The sequence below is a fragment of the Manacus vitellinus genome, unplaced genomic scaffold, assembly GCF_001715985.3.
Source record: "Manacus vitellinus isolate BGI_N305 unplaced genomic scaffold, ASM171598v3 scaffold_2_pilon, whole genome shotgun sequence".
In the NCBI taxonomy this organism is placed as follows: Eukaryota; Metazoa; Chordata; class Aves; order Passeriformes; family Pipridae; genus Manacus; species Manacus vitellinus.
In genome coordinates this window covers 38,111,225-38,125,277 of record NW_021940208.1, presented here as the reverse complement: position 1 = coordinate 38,125,277, position 14,053 = coordinate 38,111,225, and positions in this window count along the sequence as shown.

Here is a 14,053-nt window from a genome sequence, read left to right as displayed (position 1 = left end):
CAATTAAAGCTAGTTAGGCAACCAAAGGTTACATAGAGACAAATGAGGCCATAAAGGGGCCCTGCTTGTAAAAAATTTTGAGAATTACAGACTTCTTTTGTGTATATTCTGTTCTTCTTCCACAGAAAATTTATTTCATAGGTATTTCATAGTGCTAATTTAGCAGCATATGCTTTCTTAGAGCAGTCTGAAAGAGAGATAATAAATTAGAGATTGGTAGAATGTAATGGCCTCATTTCACAAAGTCCAAGGATGTGGTCATCTTTTCCCCTATAAGCCTGTATTTTTGCATGATTTTTACAAAGCTAATTAAATGCTGTCAAGTATTTCAGCCCTTGCTGCTATAGCTGTGGCTGTTTGTCTTCAATACTAACATCTTAGAAGCAGCATGAGACCATGCTTCTGTTTCAGAATATCCCATGTTCATATGTGTACCACATGGGCCAAGAGTCCACCTACGTGTGCCCTGCCCTGAGCATGCTATGCTAACATGCAGTGAATGATTGTACCCAGAGGCTATATCTGTACTACACCATAAAACAGCCAGGATTGGTGCTCAGGTCAAAAGGCTGTGCTCTTCTGAAGGTTTATTGTAGAAGAGGGTATAACCTGTGATGTGTAAAATCTAGCCACTGGATGTGTCTGTTTGAAAGTTTGAAAATAAAACACATACTGAGAAAAGGAAGAAGGAAGTCCTAGAAATCTCACATGACCCAGTACCTCAGTTTCCACTCAGATCAACAGTTAATCAAGTTCTCAGACAACTTTCTGAAAATGTACATTACCATGTTTCACCTTTAACCATGGTGTTGGTATTTGGGAAGTAACTGTAGGATAACAAGATCACAGGATAATTGAGGTGAAAAGGGACCTTGGCAGGTTTCTAATGCAAGCTGCTGCTCAGTGCAGGTGTAGCTCTGAAGTCAGATCAAATTGCTCAGGACTGTGTACTCTGGAGTTTAAAAACCTGACAGAGATAGCACAGCTTCTCTGGGCAACATGTTCCACTGCTTGACTGTCCTCAAGGTGCGCAGTTTGGGGTTTATTTTTGGTTTTTATGACTTTGTAACTTTTCTATTCCAATGTACTGCTGTTGTTTCTTGTTCTCCTGCCATGCAACTCCTCAAAGAGTCTGTCTCTGTCTCCTGAATACTGCCCTGTACCGGGGTGTTTCTGTTAGATCCCCCCTCAACTGTCTCCTATCCAGGCTGAACAAGCCCACATCCCTTGGGTTTTTTTCTAAAGGGCAATTCCAGTGGCCCTCCACTGGACCATTCTCTAGACCTGAACATTCACATTTTCTGCACATGTGGCTGAGAACAGAATTTGAGGCTTTCACCCTCCTCTCCCTGTCTCCTTCTTTCTCATTCCTTCCTTCTCTACACATACTATTTTCCTTTATACAGAAAAAAACCTTCCAACTACCTTTTTTTAACACTTTTGGTGAGAGAATTTTCAAACTCACAAGGCTGTAAAGTGGCAAAACACCCAAAAGGAAAAGCCATTTAGGTCCAACTGTTTTCTCTGGTGGGCCTAGGCTTGTTTGGAGGAATAATAATAGTAATAATAGTGTAAAATAGTAAGAGTAGTAATAATAATAGTGTAGTGCGTCTTGAACCAAGACATTGCAAAATGTGAGACAATTTGAAATGAAAAATATAAAACAAAACAGAAAAAAAAAAACAAAAAAAAACAAAAAAAAACAAAAAAAAAAAAAAAAAAAAAAAACCCAAACCAAAGAATCACAGTCAATTCTGACAAAAAAAAAAAAAAAAAAAAAAAAAAAAAAAAAAAAAAAAAAAAAAACTAAGAATCACAGTCAATTCTGACAGGTACAAAACATTTTTTTGTCACTATTTTTGAATTGTTATCCCTGCAGTTAGTTAATATTTAAAAAGAATAATTGCCTTAAGCTGACAGGCTAAAACAATTTCTATCGTATCTTAAATTCATTATTATAATTCAGAAGATTTCAAAGACTTATTAAACCAAAAATATTACATTTGTTTTGAAAGTACCAGTTAAAAGAGCTGAGTGTTATTTGGTAACTAGCTGCCCTCTGCTTTGGAGAAGGAGTTACAATTTCCTTACAAAAAGTTCCCAGCTTTAGGCAGGGAAAATACATTCTGGAATTGGCACACCGATATGCATGTCCTTATTAAAATGGGCCCTAAGCAAGTCAACAAAGCAGAGGATTAATCAAGGCTCTTTCTGTGTCATTGTGTCTATGTGCATTCAGAGTGCTGCTCTTCCGAGATGAAGTCTTTCCTTCTGCTAGCTGGATTCCTACCAAAAAAAAAAATTATATATAAAAAAATACTTCTACTCGGTGCAGCCAAATATTTAGGCCAGAAAGGAAAAGCATACCAAGCAGCATGATGGTCTAGCTAAATGGTCAGAAACAGTGACAAGAGAAGAGCCTAAATCTCCCACCCCTGTTTCCAGTTTACTCAGTGCATGGGTAAAATTAAACACAGTAAAAATCCTGGTGGAAAGAAGTGGCAGCCAAACGTGTAAGTGTGTATTATACATTCTCAGAATATATTAGTTGTATTGGGCCTATTAGGGAACATAGCAAAGGAATATTCATTAGCCAAATTGCAACTCAGTTAGGCTCAGATGCTCAGCTCTGTTAAAAACGGAGTAATCCTATATGTGATTGGAAACATGAAAGTCAGAGAGTGAATTTTCTATAATATTTGAGTGTCTCAAGGTCTCAAGTTATGTGATACCTGAGTGTAGTCTTATTTGTATGCATATAATTTCAGCCTAAACTCTCCATTACCTACATAATTCCTGTGTTGTCATTGAGTTCTTAATGTAACTATGCCAGCTTTTTTCCTTCTTTTTTCTTTCTTCATTTCTCTTTATGGCAGATACCGACAAAATAAGAACAGAACTGGTCACACAGCACTAGGAAAACAGCTCCTATCTGACTTGGCCTCCCAAAGTCAGGAGTTCTTTCAAAGTAGTAATTTCAAAGGAGCAAGATAACTGCAGAAGAACTGACCTTTTTGAAATATCTTAGGCAAAACAGAATTGCTCATGCTGCATGTCAAAACCCATGCCAAAAGTGGTTCTGTCTTTGGTTTGAGAAATCTTTTCTTATGAAGTCTTAAACTAACACAGTACATTTCTCCAAAGGTTTTTTATTTCAACTACAGTTTTCTGATAAAAATTACCTTCCTGAGAAATGCTTAACTGCTTCTCCCCACAAGAAGGACATGAGTCTTTTTAAGGTTAGCAGAGGACTAAAATAAGGAGAGGAAAACTCATCAATAGGTAGCTAAAGGATTGGTGCCACAGCAGAATTTTGGTTTTTTTCAACCTTGGAGCAAATTCTATGGTACCTAGCCTGGTAGAGTCAAATGGGCTTCATTTATCTAGCAAGGGCAAAAGGACTCTAGCCCATAAGTTGCCAGGGCTGATGAAGAAGGCCTTAAACTAGGTTTGAAGGAGGAAGGAGATGAAACCAGGCTCTCCAGAGATGAGCCTAAGGGTGGAAAGCCTGAGTTAGAAGTGATATCAGCAGCCCAGCTGAAGTGCATGTACACCAATGCATGCAGTGTGGGTAACAAACGAGAGGAGCTGGAAGCCATCATGCAGCAGGAAAGCTGTGATGTGGTCGCCATCACAGAAACGTGGTGGGATGACTCACATAACTGGAGTGCTGCCGTGGGTGGCTACAGGCTCTTCAGAAGGGATAGGCAAGGTAGGAGAGGTGGAGAGGTGACTCTATATGTTAGAGAGTCTCTTGACTCTGTAGAACTTGAAGTCAGTAACAATAAGGTTGAGTGCCTGTGGGTCAGAATCAGAGGGAAGGCCAACAAGGCTGACATCCTGGTGGGAGTCTGTTACAGACCACACAGGCAGGATGATGAGGGTGATGAATTATTCCACAAGCAGCTAGCAGATGTCTCAAAATTGCCAGCCCTTGTTCTCGTGGGTGACTTTAACCCGCCGGATGTCTGCTGGGAACTCCACACAGCGGAGAAGAGGCAGTCTAGGAGATTCCTTGAGTGTATAGAGGATAATTTCCTACTTCATCTGGTAAATGAGCCTACCAGGGGGTGGGGCCTTGCTAGACCTGCTGTTCACAACGAAAGGGGCTGGTAGGAGATATGGTGGTTGGAGACCATCTGGGGCACAGTGACCATGAAATAATAGAGTTTTCAACACTCAGGGATGCAAAGAGGGCTGTCAATAAAACTTCTACCCTGGACTTCCCCAGGGCAGATTTCAGTCTGCTCAGAAGGCTGGTTCAGAGTATACCCTGGGAAACAACCCTTGAAAACAAAGGGGTCCAGGAGGGATGGACATGCTTCAAGAAGCAAGTCTTCAGCACACAGGAGCAGGCAGTCTCCGTGTGCCGGAAGGCAACCCGTCAGGGAAGACGGCCAGCCTGGTTGAACAGGTAGATTTTAAAGGAAATTAGGGGAAAAAGAGAACTTACTGACTATGGAAAAAAGGGTTGGCTGCTCATGAAGAGTTTAGTAATACAGTTAGGTCATGTAGAAAGAAATTAGAGAGACAAAGGCACACTTTGAACTCAATCTAGCCACTTCTGTTAGGGATAATAAGAAGTGCTTCTACAAATACATTAGCAAAAGGCGGGGTAAGGAAAACCTCCATTCTTTGCTGGACATGGGGGGGAACATAGTCACCAAGGATGAGGAAAAGGCTGAGGTACTTAACACCTTCTTTGTCTCGGTTTTCAACAACAAGGCAGGTTGTCCTCAGGACAACTGGCCTCCAGAGCTGATAGACAGAGACGAGAAGCCAAATAGCTCCCTGTAATCCAGGAGAAAACAGTTAGTGACCTGCTGAGCCACTTGGATCCTCATGAGTCTATGGGACCAGTTGGGATCCTTCCTAGGGTGATGAGGGAGCTGTCAGAAGAGCTCCCAAGCCACTCTCCATCATTTACCAACAGTCCTGGCTCACTGGGGAGGTCCCAGATGATTGGAAGATGGCAAATGTCACGCTGATCCACAAAAAGAGTTGGAAGGAGGACCTACAGGGTCCCTAGTTTCCCTAGCCGGGAAACTACAGGCCTGTTAGCCTGACTCAGTGGTCATACCATAACCTGGCAAGGTTATGGAGCAGATCATCCTCAGTGCAACCACACAACATCTACAGGATGGACAAGGGATCAGACCCAGCCAGCACGAGTTTAGGAAGGGCTGGTCCTGTCTGACCAACCTGATCTCCTTTTATGACCAGGTGACCCGCCTGGTGGATGAGGGGAAGGCTATGAATGTGTCTACCCAGACTTCAGCAAAGCCTTTGACACCATCTCCCACAGCATACTCCTGAAAAAGCTGGCAGACCAAGGATTGGACAGGAGCACTCTGCTGGGTTAAGAACTGGCTGGAGGGCCGGGCCCAGAGAGTGGTGGTGAATGGTGCTACATCCAGTGGTGTCCTCCAGGGATCAGTGTTGGGCCCAGTTCTATTTTATATCGTTATTGATAATCTGGATGAGGGGATTGAGTGTACCAAATTTGCAGATGACACAAAGTTGAGGGGGCGTGTTGATCTGCTGGAAGGCAGGAGGGCTCTGCAGAGGAACCTGGACAAGCTGGAGAGATGGTCTGATTCCAACGGGATGAGGTTCAACAAGACCAAGTACCAGGTCCTGCACTTTGGCCACAACAAACCCATGCAGCGCTACAGGCTGGGGACAGAGTGGCTGGAGAGCAGCCAGGCAGAAAGGGACCTGGGAGTCTGGATTGACAGGAAGCTGAACATGAGCCAGCAGTGTGCCCAGGTGGCCAAGATGGCCAGTGGCATCCTGGCCCTCTATTAGGAACAGTGTGGCCAGCAGGTCCAGGGAAGTGATTCTTCCCCTGTACTCAGCACTGGTGAGGCCACACCTGGAGTACTGTGTCCAGTTCTGGGCCCCTCAGTTCAGGAAGGATATTGAGTTCCTGGAGCAGGTCCAGAGAAGAGCAATGAGGCTGGTGAAGGGACTGGAGCACAGGTCCTATGAGGAGAGGCTGAGGGAGCTGGGGTTGTTTAGCCTGGAGAAGAGGAGGCTTAGGGGAGACCTCATGACTCTCCACAACTACCTGAAAGGAGGTTGTACCCAGGTGGGCGTCAGTCTCTTCTCCCAGGGAACCAGCAGCAGGACAAGGGGGCACAATCTTAAGCTCTGCCACGGGAGGTTTAGGTTGGATATTAGGAAGAAATTTTTTATAGAGAGAGTAATCAGACATTGGAATGGGCTGCCCAGGGAGGTGGTAGTTTCACCATCCCTGGAGGCTTTTAAGATGAGACTGGATGTGGCACTTAGTGCCATGGTCTACTAACTGCTGCGGTGTTGGATCAAGGGTTGGATTTGATGATCTCAGAGGTCTTTTCCAACCCAGTTGATTCTATGATTCTATGATTCTGACATACCAGCTGGCTAGACTTTCTTGAGAAACACAGCAGACAGAAAAAAGTTCAGCATTAATTTCACTAAGCCCCAGACTTGCCTATTTTGCACTGGTTTATGAGCAGTCAGTAGCCAGTAAATTTCATTCTTTCAGTGCAATAACAAAAGCAGTGTGCATGACAGGCTAAAGCATAAAAAGCTCGTGCAGTATGCCACAGGATTGTCCTGGTAAATTCCTACGAACTCTTCTTTAAAGCCTTGAAAAAAAGTTGGATAAAACATCATTGCTTTGTTTTCCACCCATGACATGGTCTTGACTCTCATGAGACAATCAATCCCTTACAGAAACTTAGTCCTCTGTTAGTGGTCCTCTGGAAGTCAGACTAGCATTGGCAGAAAAAAAGAAAGGATTATACTTAAAAGGAAAGATGTAAGAGAGACAAATCAAAACAACTCAAATTAAGAATGTTTTTCTATTCTATTGTCTGTTCTGGAACAAATTACAGCTTGTCACAAAAAATGTTCCAAATATTTCTGTGGTCTGGTTTTAAATTATTGTTATCTTTTGGGGCTTTTTTATTCAAAACAGTTAGTGATATATAACCAAAAACACTAGAGTACTAAGTATTTCACACCAGTGAGGGACATTTTGGATCAGATTACTAGCTGCTCATTTGTTCTTTTGCTTGACTTATTCTTCCTTGGCTAAGAGAGCATCATTTGTTTATAAGCCTTGAAATGGGCTCGTCAGTATAACGTAAATAAGAACTTAGCCCTGCCTTTGGACCCTCCTTAGTCAAGGGAAGTTCAGACCAGAATCCACTGGAGTACTTGTTTAACTGTTTTACTGAGTCAGGAAAAGAGTGATCAGCACATTGGCAGATCAAGTCCACTTGTTGTGGTATTTTAATAAGAAAAAACCTTATATGAAACCTCTAAAGTTACTATGTACATTACATTTCTGGAACAAGCAAGCATTCAGGATGGGCTATAGAAGAATAAAGGCAGTGCTTTCTCTTCTGTTATTGTACAGACAGGAGAAAAAAAATATTAGCATTACACATGGGGAAACACATAAATTGTCTGAGACTCACAGAGAACCCAAGTCACTTTCAAAGGGTAAAGAATGGAGCACATGGCACCACCAGAACACATTTTAACACGCCCTTCTTGGTTGAGAAATTATTAATATGTAATTATTTTGGGCTCATAATTATTTTGTTATTTTCTGCGTTTCAGTCACAGCCAAGGAAAAAACTGCTTAGCACAAAACGAAAGCACAACTGAATCAAATATGTTTAGAAGTTTAGAAACAAAAAGAAACTACTGACACAGCATATTGTATAATGAACTAGTGAAATTTTATGCTTAAGTGGTCATCAGTAATGTGGAGGATAGCCAGCTCCCCTAGACAGCTATCATTCAACTTTAGCATGATTTTAACAGTAAAAATGTAAGGGAATACTTCCATTATTGCTAGTGGAAGAAAAGGTTTCCATGAATGTATTAGGTAAAAAGCAGTGTAATCTCAGTGGGCATGGAAAAGATCTATCAGGTCTTCCAAACTTGCCACTTGTCACTGTATGACTTTTCCTCCAATGGTAAATTGATTACTGTTGCACAGAACCCTGCTCCATGTGGCAAAAGGTACCTGTTAAGGGTTATCTCCGCAGTGACAGCATAAATGTGTTTTACTAGGATCAGTATAATTCCCACCTATTCCACTCTGTCGACACATCTGCATATATTGAGACTAAACCTAATTCTAGTTCAGATAGTAATTTCCTACTGCTGAACTGCCTAAAATAGCTTTTCATTTTCTAGACTCTCAGTAGGGTAGAAGCCTTTTATTGAAGCTTATTCTCAGCACACAGGAAAATTGCACAACCATATATAATGAGATTGCATCACGTCACTTAGATTTCTCCTTAACTATCTCCAGACACTGCAAACATGTAATCTAGATCATTCCCTGCATCTCTGCCTGTTCCATCTGAACACCAGGAAACACTTTGTTACACTTTTTTACTGTGAGGGTGACTGAGCTCTGGCACAGGTTGCTCAGGGAAGTTGTGGAATCTCTGTCCTTGGAGATATTTAAGTCACCTGGACATGGGCACGGACAAACAGATGTACATGGCCCCATTAAGCAGAGGAGTGGACCAGATGACCTCCAGAGGTCCCTTTCGACTTCAGTGTTTACCTGATGATGTGGTAGTGTAATCTTCAACACCAAAAAAAATTTTTATGAGGTAAGACTTTGAAAGAAAGGAGGATATGGAACTGGCTAAGTATCAAAAAGAAAGCTGGGACAGAAAGGGAATTTGCATAAGTTCAAATATTTAACAAGAAAAGAAATCTCAGGCTACATCTTATCAGTTTATAAGCTGATACATTTTATAAACTCTTCAGCTTATCCTGTTCACTGCATATTTTGCTACATGAGCCTGCTGAAATTCAGTCATGTGCATTGCTTTTTCTGATAATTGAGAATGAGTGAAGACACAGCAGAACAGACTGCTTGGACTTCTGCATGATAATCCAGAAAAAAATTCACATTCAAAATGAAATATCTGCCACATTTATGTTATACTTATATCTTTGTGATTTGGTCCCTATCAAAAAGTGTGGAAACCTTACGAAAGACACTAAGAGCATCCCCACAAAAATATCTGAAAAGTGGTCACTCCGGGCCTCTGTAGCAGTGAGATTTACCTATTGATGTCAGATGCAGCAGCTGTTTCAGATTTCCTCTTCTCCTTTTTAACTTCATTCCCTGGTGAAGCCAAATTTTCCTTCCTTCGGCGTTGATTAGTGCCTCAGGAGGAAAAGGAAAGTCCAAAGAATTCTTCACTCTATAGCATATAATCCTCCTTTTTCTCCACAGTTCTCAAGAAGCTCTTTTATTAAGATAGTTCTTTGATTGCCTTTCAGACAGAATCGTCCTGTATTCAGTCCTGGATATCTGTGGGAATCTCTGTAGTCTCTATCTGCATGATGTAAAATACCTTAGACACTTTTTTCCACTTCCTAGTTATTTTTTAAGTACTCATCTTCATATACCACTCAAAGAAATCTTCCAATCCTTCATTCACATGTAAGTTCAAGAAAGAGCCATATTTCATAGTATTGGCATGAGTTCATCTCACTGGAGTTCACAGGAGTCATTTGAGATGGAACCTAAAGTTTTCCTTTATTCTAAGCAGTCTCGTAAAGGAAATACCTTGCTTGATCTGCAAAACACCATAAAAGCAAAACACTGTTCTGTTACTTTTCCAAATAACAGTTTAGCTGATTAGCAGCTTAATCACACAATTTGTTATTAATTCACTTCAGGTTACTGTGGTTGGATATTTAAAACCACATGCCAAGGATTTGTGATGTTTCTGTCAGGTCACATTCACTTCAGTTGGTAACTGGCTAAGTACTTAGGGAAGTGTTTTCATACAGAAAATCATGGGCAAACTTTGGAAAGCTTGGGTAAACCAACAGATGTCCAAATGATTATTTAAAGGTAGTTTGAACTTAATAAGTTGTGTTTGTGACAACCTCATGGGATGACTTTCTCTCAAATACTTGCTAACCATGCTTGTGCCAAAAATACGCAAAAATTGTAATTTCTTAAAATATGCTCACAGATGCATATCTAACTCTTCAGCAAATGATGCCCTGTAACTATTTAAAAACAAAGTTAACCAGATTTGATTGTTTGATTTTGGAAAAGTCTTTATTTCTTTGGAAAAGTCTTTATTTCAATTCAGTTGGTATTCTAAATGATGAGTCTAACTGTGCTTCCTATAATCTTCTTTTTTACAAAGTAAGTTATTTTGTAAAAGTACTGAGCAATTGGCAATCAATTATGCTAAAGTCAGCAAACTTCCATGATGGTTTGCATCAGTTTTTCCATCTTTAATCAGAATATTTATCTGCACAGAAGTAACAGTTAAAGTTAGAATGTCTTTTGTGAGATGAAAATTAATGACCAGAATCTTACACCTTCAAAAAGCTGCCCAGTAAATAACTAGCTCATATAATCAAAGTGTTTTACGGCATAAAACATTATGACAAGATTCTTTTACTAATCACAAACAGCCAATAAGTGGTTTTTTCCTCACATGTGTAGAAATAAATCATTTGTATAAAATAGAAATTGCCTGCTGTGTTTTTTATGAAAATAACAGTAACACTTCAGACAATGTAGCCAAGGGTGGGACTACTAAGGTTATAAATACAACATTAACAACGTCATTGTATTTCCCTTGACTTCCACATTTGTATCTCTGGGGAAATAAAGGCCCTGTTACTTACTAACTTGAATTCCTGTCATTGTACTTTGGGAATCAGTTGCTTGGGATGAAAACAGACAACATATGCCTAAGGTTATCATATTTGGGGTCATCCACAAGCAGTGAGGTATAGTTGAAAAATTTATTTTTTTTTTTTATTTAGAAAGGCACAGAGCTAGAGAGACTTGTAATAAATCAAGATAAACAACAAACTATGAGATGGCAGAAAGTGTAGTGGAGAAGTGAAAAATGTCCCACTTTTTTTTTAATTAAAAAATAACCACACTCTGCTGTGATAATCATAATATTTTTTTTAAGTTTTCAGCCAGTCCAAAGTGGTGATGTGTCAAGCTTTGCAAAAACACCTATTCATAGTTTCCTTCCTGGCATCTTTCCCTCCTTTCTGCCACTACACTGTTAAAGTGAACTGATGACAACAAAATCTTAAGTGAAATGCTTATCCCCTATTCTAGCTAAGGCCGGTGGGTTATTATCTCTCAACACTCACTAAAAATCTACTCTGAGTCACACAGAGCTGCTGTTAAACTTCCATCAAGCTGTAGCATTCCTTTTCCTCTGAAAACATTCATTTTTGTTTAGAAAGGACTACATTAATGTTATTACATGTTAAATCATACTATATACATATAGGCCCTTCTTTGGTTGGTGCAGAGTCCCGTTGCTCATGCAAATTGGTGGCTGAGAGTCCTGATGAAGCCAAGCATGGTGTGGGTAAGGATGGGATGAACCAACCAGTTTAACAAATTAATATCACAAAAATCCAGACTCCCAAAGTCCTACAATCCCAATGCCATCTCAAACACAGTCCAGTTCCTACTCAAGGCTGCAATTCATAAGAAATTCTTGGAAACATAAATGAAGGAGGAGTCACATGGGGACAGAAAGACACAAGGGCAATGGTCCCAAGCTTCTCTGTCGTGCTTCTCCATGAACCTATGGATACTATATATATTCCACTTCAAGAAACTCTGAAGTCCTTAAGAGAAATAAGGTAGCACAGTATCAGCAGTCATCTATTTTGGGTTTAGATCTTACATATCTTCACATCCAAATCTTTACTATTCCCTTTTGGTCAAAAAATTTATAGCTGTACACTTAAAGGGGAATGGCCAAATGCTGGTGTCAGTTAGATGATGGAATGGCAGAAGCAGTTTCTTGTTGCAATGTTACTTTATCTATATAGTTAAGACGAGGCAAGAAGGGTCACTTCAATTTTTAGTTCCTGGACTGAGGCCACATGTGAAGTAACAGTGAAGTAAGCGGGCTCGAAATAAGCAGGCTTGAGCTATTGGGACAGCCAAGCACCATACAGTTCAACTGTCAGTTTCCAAGACAAAATAGCTACACCCTAACGGCTTGTAGAGAACAGTTTTTGCCCCTGATAACTCTGGAAGCATGCCCAAGTATTGTTTGGGAGGGTGATAGCTAGTCGCTAGAGTTGTGCATGCCATGGACTATAGCACACTTTAACAGCATGGACCTCCAAATTCCTGTGTACTCTGGGAATGTCTACTTTACTTATACAGACACAACTAGATGTTCTTGGGGTGGCAAGAAGTGCTAACTTTCTGGTACATCTGAAACAACCTCTCCAGTGACAATGGAAGTTATAGCGAGGTGGAGGTCCATCTTTAATTCCAAGGAACCAGTAACAGGACAAGAGGAAATGGCCTCAAGCTGCACCAGGGGAGGTTTAGACTGGACATTAGGAAAAATTTCTTCTCTGAGAGTGTTATCAAGCATTGCAGAGGTTGCCTGAGGAAGTGGTGGAGTTACCATCCCTTGAGTATTTTAAAGACAGGTAGATGCGGTGGGGTGGGAAGGCAAGGCAAGGCAAGGCAAGGCTAATTTATTTATTTTGGTATCACTGTTTTTAACTTCGAGATAATTGAATTCACCAAATATATTTATTGTGATTGACCCCATCTTGTCCTTCCAGAAGACCAGTGGGAGTACTATTATTGATTTCCAGAAGAGTAGAATTGGGTCCAAATTATCTGAATCAATGCCAAGAAAAAGCTTGTTTTCATCTGATCTTATGGCTAGTGCCTTATGCCAAAAACAGAGATAAAGGAAATGTTTCCTCCTTATCATTAATATTAACCCATTGGAGCAAAATGTGTGTTACACTCAGTGATTTTAGAAATTAAAACTATATGGAACATGCAACGAGCCATTGTGTAGAAAAAGATATCATAATTTACCGATGGCTTAAATGGTGAATAATGTTAGACATGGAGAAACAATTGGTTAGGAAACATGTTCAGATGAGGAATAAATAATAAAAGAGACAATATGACATCATTTGTCCTTGAGTGGATCTAAAATTTATGTGACAAGACACAGACAAATGTAAGAAATCTCAATAAACTCAACATACAGATGTAGGAAAAAGCTTTTCTTTTTAACTTATTTATCCTATCCTAAACCTTCTTCAAGCTAAAACTCAGACACCAGGCTTCACCTCATCTATTTTTAAACAACTAAAAGATTGAAAATTAAATCCAAGCTAATCACTGTACTCTCACTAGACCTAAAGGAGACAGAATAGTAGATTACCCAGAAGTCAAATCCTCTGAGCAACTTTATGCCCTAATGTCCAGATGCAATTAATCACCTTCAGAGACAACTGATTATATTAATGCAAAGAAATCTTATAAAAGCTGCTTCAGGTTTAGCTTCTGTCATGCAGATGCCTAGCTCAGAAATTGCTCTAATGCAGAGTACAGCCTCCAGCACACTTTTTGTGGGTAAACAAGGAGATCAGGAAAAACGGAGTTCCATTTAGCCAGAAAACATCCACTATTGTCCAGTCTTTGATGAAGGTCTTATTTGCCTCATACTCTTTGAAAATTAACTCAGAAGAATTGCTCTTTAGACATACTATGGCCAATCTGCACAGACTCATTAAGGTACTTAGGTCTCCACCTAGCTTTAAAAAGGGATGGGTTCTTTTTTCCCGTGTTCCACAGGTGCCAATTCCCTTACAGTTCAGACTGAAATGCCCCACTGTTTTTCCAGATGACCCTTTTCTGTCAGCTGCTCATCTCCGCTATCTGCGTTACAAGTGGATCCAGCTCTGAAGCTTTGTCTGCTTACATTGGAGTGAGTGACTCACTAACTGTGTAGAAGGCAACACCAAGGTCCAGTGTAACCCTGTCCTCAAGGCTTCCCTGGAACTTGCAGGATATGGCTGTATCAGCAAATAGGATTAGCCAGAAAGCCCAGGATCAGTGGCATCATGCAACTTACTTGCATACATCTAAACCCTCTTCCCTGCAACCCACCCCATCCCATACACACCAAAACAAAGTGACTGTCCAGATTCCTTTTGGAACAGTCTCTATCATGCATTACCCCCATAACGC